The sequence below is a fragment of the Nicotiana attenuata genome, chromosome 4 (genome assembly GCF_001879085.1).
Source record: "Nicotiana attenuata strain UT chromosome 4, NIATTr2, whole genome shotgun sequence".
In the NCBI taxonomy this organism is placed as follows: domain Eukaryota; kingdom Viridiplantae; phylum Streptophyta; class Magnoliopsida; order Solanales; family Solanaceae; genus Nicotiana; species Nicotiana attenuata.
Window position 1 is genome coordinate 11,878,879 of NC_031992.1, and position 6,991 is coordinate 11,885,869.

Here is a 6,991-nt window from a genome sequence, read left to right on the forward strand (position 1 = left end):
GAAGCACCGGACCAGTAAACTGGGGCAGAATTTTGAGGAGGACCCTCAAAATTCCGAAAAGGGAGGTTGCAATGTTTGGAACCGCGTCGCAGTCGTCGGTTCATCTAAAAGAAAGTCATTTTAAAATTATGTTAGTTACACCATATTCTTTACTAAATCATGCATAGCTACTATCAGAATTGCTTTGTTTAGCGATGCTACCCCCAATGAAAGCAAGAGCCGAATAGGACAAGCGAAGTCCACGGGAGACGAACTAACCTTCCCCCTTTACAAAACTCACGATTTTCTTGAATGCAGGCACCCCAGACATANCACTATGTGTTTAAATATTGCAACATTTTTTCTCATAACCCTCACTAACTTATTACCTTTTTTGTTTTTACTTTTGTTTTATTCCCCTCCCCAAAAGGTTAGTTCGTGCACTCTGGCATCATCATCCTACTCCACAAGATCTAAGGGCCCTCCACCTCCTCCTCCTCCGAGTCCTATCAGAAACAAGAACAAAGCAAAAATGGAAGACTTGGGCAACATCAGGAAGGAGAACTCAGTTGAAAGGATAGAGGTTCCTCAGGGTATTCAGGTTTCCAAGGAAAGTGCTTCCCAGCTTGAACAAAAGTTATTGAAATTTCAGGAAGAACTGGACCAAGTTCGGAACTTGGCAAACTTATCATTTTCCCTCACTACCCCGGATGTCATTGCTCCAAATCCTACACCTCCACAAAACATCCCAAAACCACAAAACCAATCCGCTCCCCATCACCACTGCAACACATGCCATATTTCGAACAACACCTCACTACTCATTCCCGAACCACTAAACTCCACAAATGATCATCCACACCACACCCCCATCTACGTGGAAACCATGACACAATATACTCAACTTATTTCAAGCACACCGGAGTTTGATGACAAAGACTCTCTCATCAAGAACCTGGCCGCAGAACTCAAGAAACTGACTAGCCGAGTCCAGGGTGTTGAAGGAAACAAAGGCATTGAGGGGCTAAATTATGAGGACCTTTGCATTCAGCCAGACGTCGAACTTCCCGAGGGGTACAAACCTCCCAAGTTCGAGATATTTGATGGCTCGGGGGATCCTAGAGTCCACTTGAGGACGTACTATGATAAGCTGGTCGGTGTCGGGAGAGATGAAAAGATTCGCATGAAGCTCTTCATGAGAAGTTTGAAAGGTGATGCTCTATCTTGGTACATTAGCCAAGACCCCAAGAAGTGGACAAGCTGGGTAGGTATGGCGTCCGATTTCATGGACAGGTTCAGATTCAACACAGAGAATGCGCCAGATGTATACTACATCCAGAACTTGAAGAAGAAACCCACAGAGACATTCTGCGTGTATGCTACTCATTGGAGATCAGACTGCTAAGGTCAGGCCAGCCTTGGAAGAAGAACAGATACAGTATTATGAGAGGTTGATGTTGATCGGTGGCCAGAAATTCTCCGACATCATCAAGCTAGGAGAAAGGATTGAAGAAGGCATTAACAGTGGTATGATCACTAATTTTGAGGCATTGCAGGCTACCAACAAGGCTCTACAATCTGGTGGCACGTCCAAGAAAAAGGATGTGAGTGCCGTGATGGTTGCACAGAGAACGAAATCCCCAGTAAAATACCAAGCTTACCCAGTACCTTCTCTCACATATCAACCCATCCCTAATTACCAAGCACCCCCGCCCTCTTACCAAGTTCCACCACCGACTTACCAATCATCTCCACCCCCCACATATCAACCTACCTCACCAAGATATTCCCAACCCGCACCCGTCTACCAAGCTTATAATGCTCAGCCCTCTCACTATCAATCACCTCCCGCCCGCCAAAACTTCCCTAGACCTCGACCAAACTTCGACCGCAGACCCCCCAAACAATACACCGCCATTGCCGAACCAATAGACCAGCTGTATGAAAGGCTTAAAGCTACTGGTTACGTCACCCCAATCCCTGTCATAACTCCAGAAAATCCTTCCCAATGGGTCAACCCGAACAAAACCTGTGCATACCATTCCGGCATGAAGGGGCATACCATTGATGAATGCCGATCTCTGAAGGATAAAATCCGAGCCTTAATTGACAATAAGATCATCGTGGAAAAAGAGCCCGCTCCCAATGTTCGCAACAATCCCCTGCCTGATCATAAGGGTGGAGGTGTGCACATGATCGAGGTAGAAGATGATTGGGACCCCAAAGGGTCGATTGGATTAATTGCCGAAGGTGACGAGCCCAAGAAATCAACGGTCACACTTAATCCGATTGTAGTCCAGATTATGCCTTCTGAAGACACTGAAGTAAACATGTCCATACCACTTGAGTTCGAGGCACCTCCTTCTGCAAAGACGCAGGGACCAATCGAGGTCGAGTTTGGGTCCCCAAAGGCGCCGGAGCCCTTTGAAGTTGCTGTATTACCTTCCAAGGCAAGGGTGCCTATTCCAGTAGCTATGACAGCCATAGCACCGTTCCACACAAAAGCTATACCGTGGGATTACACCGCCGAGGCGAGAAGAAAAGGGAAGGTCAAGTTCGGGGAAACTGTTGCGTCACAGGGTATGACGAGAATCGTAGGGTTTATACTCCGGAGCATTTAGTTGACTCAGGTAAGCAGGCTTCTGGACGGCCTATTGAAACTGGGCCCGATGATCTCTGGAGGAAGATACAAGAAAAAGAGTACTCAGTCGTTGATCAACTGAATAAAACACCGGCACAAATCTCTATCCTAGCTCTGTTGCAAAGCTCTGATGCGATAAGAATGCCTTGTTGAAGATACTGAGTGAGGCATATGTACCCAGCAACATAACTGGAGGAGAAATGGCGAACATGGTAGGGCAGATATTGGAGAGTGATAAAATCACTTTCCACGAGGATGAGTTGCCCCCTGAAGGGTTGAGCCACAACAAGGCGATGCACATCACTGTGCAATGCGAGGATTATTTCATCACCAGGATTTTGATTGACGGAGGGTCCAGCCTCAACATTTGTCCATTCGTTACTCTCAGAACATTGGGAAAAAGCCTGCATGAGATCAAGGATGGGGCCATCAACGTCAAAGCTTTTGATGGCTCCCAAAGTTCCACTATTGGGGAGATCAGTTTGTGTCTGCAAATGGGGCCGACTTGGTTCGACGTTGATTTTCAAGTAATAGACATCCTAGCATCTTACAACTTGCTATTGGGACGACCTTGGATTCACACCGCTGGAGCTGTAGCATCAACCCTACACCAGGCAGTGAAGTTCGAGTGGAATCACCAGGAGGTGATTATTCATGGCGACGGTAGTAATCCCATATACAGTCGCCAGACCATCCCAGCGATCGGAGGAAGAAGGAAGATAGGGGGAGAAACCTACCATCACATTGAGCGAGTCAACAGCGTGGACAAGGACAAGTGGTGGGATAACAAGATCGAAAGTATACTGAATTGGTGTGGATACGAGCCTGGCAAGGGACTTGGCAAAAACCTCCAGGGAATCGCCAAACCCATAAGCTGAAAAAACATGGTACCACTTTTGGTTTGGGATACGAGTACACCTGGGAAGAATTCAAAGACTGGTCGCCACCATGGCGCAGTCCCTACTACCCACTGGAGCATCCAATACCTCGCCTGGAGCAGACTTTCCAGCCAGCAGATATCATATACTGGTTTCGAGAAGAAGAAGCATTAGCAGCAATGAGGAACTTGTTCCTGGAGGACGACAATATGGACTGTCATGTCATTTTTGAGGAGGAAGGGGAGGAAGGCCCTTCCATACAAGCTGTGAGCCGAGGAGCGCGCCTCAATAATTGGTCCGTCAGAACCACCAAGGCCCGGAAAGCTTCGGGGTAGCAAGGCTGAACAAAGCACTATGCATTATCTTTACTTTTCGCTAGTTGATTTCCTTTCCGTACTTTCAATTTCGAAATAAGAGCTCCGATATTCAAAACAATTATGGAATTTATCAAAGTATTTCAGTTTCTTATAAATCTTGCTCTTATTATTTTCTCTATCATTTACTTTATTTACACAGCATTACTATTACTTATCTTGATGAACCAACGAATGTGACATGCGACGAAATAACGCAACAAACGGATATAGACTCAGAAGAGGATGATATACCAGAAGAGGTTATTAAAGAGGTTGAGAACTTTGAGAATAGGCCTAAGTCTAACTTGGACGAAACTGAGGTCGTCAACTTGGGGGATACAGAGAATGTCAAGGAAACGCGCATCAGTGTTCACCTGTCACCATCAGAAAGGGAAGAGTACACGGAATTCTTAAAAGAATATGAGGACATATTTGCCTGGTCGTATGATGATATGACCGGTCTCAGTACATCTATTGTAGCTCACAAACTGCCAGCAGATCCGACATGTCCGCCGGTAAAGCAGAAGCTCAGAAAGTTCAAGCCAGACATGAGTTTGAAAATCAAGGAAGAAGTCACCAAACAGGTCAAAGCCAAGGTTCTCAGGGTAATGGAGTATCCAACATGGTTAGCCAACATTGTGCCAGTGCCGAAGAAGGACGGGAAGGTCAGAGTCTGTGTCAACTACAGGGATCTCAACCGGGCCAGTCCAAAAGACGACTTCCCCTTGCCAAACATACACATTCTGATTGACAACTGCGCCAAGCACGAGCTGCAGTCATTTGTTGATTGTTTTACTGGGTATCATCAGATATGGATGGACGAGGAAGCCGCGGAGAAAACGGCTTTCATTACACCATGGGGGATGTATTGTTACAAGATGATGCCATTTGGATTAAAGAATGTTGGGGCCACCTACATGAGGGCCATGACTACTATTTTCCATGACATGATACACAAAGAGATCGAGGTGTATGTAGACGATGTCATCATCAAATCCAAGAAAGCCACTGACCACATAGAAGATCTGAGGAAGTTCTTCAACAGATTGAGAAGGTACAACTTGAAACTGAATCCCGCCAAATGTGCATTTGGGGTTCCTACCGAAAAACTGCTTGGGTTCATCGTAAGTCGACGAGGAATAGAACTAGATCCATCAAAGGTTAAAGCCATTCAAGAATTGCCACCGCCGAAAAATAAGAAGGACGTGATGAGTTTCCTGGGGAGACTCAACTATATCAGTCGGTTCATAGTTCAGTCCACTGTCATTTGTGAGACAATATTTAAGATGTTGAAGAAAGACGCCGTCACTAAATGGACTGATGATTGTCAGAAGGCCTTCGACAGAATCAAGGAATACCCGTCAACACCGCCAGTTTTGGTTCCGCCCGAACCAGGTAGTCCTCTATTGCTCTACCTTGCAGTATTGGATGGGGCATTCGGTTGTGTTTTGGGACAACATGACGAAACGAGGAGAAAGGAGCAGGCCATCTACTATCTCAGCAAGAAGTTCACCCCGTACGAGGCCCGGTATTCCCTATTGGAACGCACCTGTTGTGCTCTGACTTGGGTAGCTTAGAAGTTGAGGCATTATTTTTGTGCCTATACCACTTATCTCATATCCAGGATGGATCCGCTGAAGTACATCTTTCAGAAGCCCATGCCCATGGGCAAGCTAGCCAAATGGCAAATCCTGCTGAGTGAATTTGATATTGTGTACGTGACCCAGAAAGCAATCAAAGGACAGGCACTGGCAGATCATCTTGTCGAAAATCCCATGGATGGAGAATACGAGCCTCTAAAGAGGTATTTTCCTAACGAAGAGGTCTCTTTCATAGGAGAAGACATCGCAGAATCCTATGATGGCTGGAGAATGTTTTTCGACGGAGCAGCAAACTTCAAAGGAGTTGGCATAGGAGCAGTTCTAGTATCGGAAATAGGCTAGCATTATCCAGTAGCTGCCAAACTCAGATTCCCGTGTAACAACAACATGGCCGAGTACGAAGCCTGCTTCTTAGGGCATAAGATGGCTATTTACATGAACGTCCAAGAGTTGCTAGTGATTGGAGATTCGGATTTGCTTATACATCAGGTCCAAGAAGAATGGGCAACCAAGAACTCCAAGATACTCCCGTATTTGCATCATGTACAGGAGTTGAGGAAGAGGTTTACAAAGATAGAATTCGGACATGTTCCCAGAATCCAGAATGAATTCACCGATGCATTGGATACCCTGTCATCCATGATACAACATCCAGACAAAAACTTCATTGATCCCATTCCAGTAAAAATCCGTGATCAGCCAGCCTATTGTGCTCATGTCGAGGAAGAAGCGGACGGAGAGCCCTGGTTTCACGACATCAAGGAATTCTTGGCCGAAGGAAAATATCCAGAGCTTGCAAACGCTACTCAGAAGCGCACACTGCGAAGGTTATCCAATCACTTCTTTCACAGCGGAGGAATCCTGTATAGGAGGACTCCCGATTTGGGATTGCTAAGGTGTGTCGAAGCAAAGAAAGCATCCAGGTTATTAGAAGAAGTTCATGCAGGGACCTGTGGCCCACATATGAATGGTTTCATCTTAGCCAAGAAAATACTCCGAGATGGTTATTTTTGGATGACTATGGAGACGGACTGCATCCAGTATGTCCGAAAATGCCATCGCTGTCAGATACATGCGGATATGATAAAGGTGCCTCCCAATGAGCTTAATGCAACGAGCTCGCCATGGCCGTTCGCCACTTGGGGAATGGATGTCGTCGGACCTATCGAGCCTGCCGCATCAAACGGGCACAGGTTCATTCTAGTGGCAATTGATTATTTCGCCAAATGGGTTGAAGCAACATCATATGAGGCAGTGACCAAGAAGGTTGTGGCAGACTTTGTCCGCGACCGTATCATTTGCCGGTTCGGCATCCCAAAGTCAATCATTACTGATAATGGTTCTAATCCCAACAGTGACCTGATGAAAGCAATGTGTGAGACCTTCAAGATTAAGCACAAGAATTCTACGGCCTACAGACCCAGATGGATGGAGCTGTAGAAGCAGCCAATAAGAACATTAAGAAGATACTAAGGAAAATGATAGAGAAACACAAGTAGTGGCACAAAAAGCTATCATTTGCTTTATTGGGGTACC